Raw genomic sequence first — 478 nt, forward strand, 5'->3', positions numbered from 1 at the left:
TCCTGGGGTCGTGATGATGGGGCCCTTGAATATTGTTGCCCAGGGTACAGCGAAGTGTTAATCCGGCCCTGAATGTGGGTTTTCTTTTTGTCCATAACATGAAACGAACACACGTACAGTGTTTTGGGTGGTCTTTTCAAGTTTAGATTTTTCAGCCAATTTCTCTTTGTTTCATCATCTGTTGGTACTGGTAGGCGATGAAAACGGTACCATTTATCACAGGAGCATTCCTTTTCGTTTTCGGAGCATGTTCAACACACACTTCTTCTTGTTGCAGCCACAAATTCAGCTTTGTCTGATTATTGGTACAGCCACGAACAGCGCAACAGAGCTCCGCAAGGACATCTTCATGACAATATTTAGTTTTACTACCATAAAATAGCCCGAAACAACTTAAAACAGATCTAACTTCAACTATGCGTACAGATTAGCTAAACTAGCCAGTGCAGAACTTCTACTTCCGGTATGAACCGGAAGT

The sequence above is a fragment of the Austrofundulus limnaeus genome, unplaced genomic scaffold (genome assembly GCF_001266775.1).
Source record: "Austrofundulus limnaeus strain Quisiro unplaced genomic scaffold, Austrofundulus_limnaeus-1.0 Scaffold5731, whole genome shotgun sequence".
In the NCBI taxonomy this organism is placed as follows: Eukaryota; Metazoa; Chordata; class Actinopteri; order Cyprinodontiformes; family Rivulidae; genus Austrofundulus; species Austrofundulus limnaeus.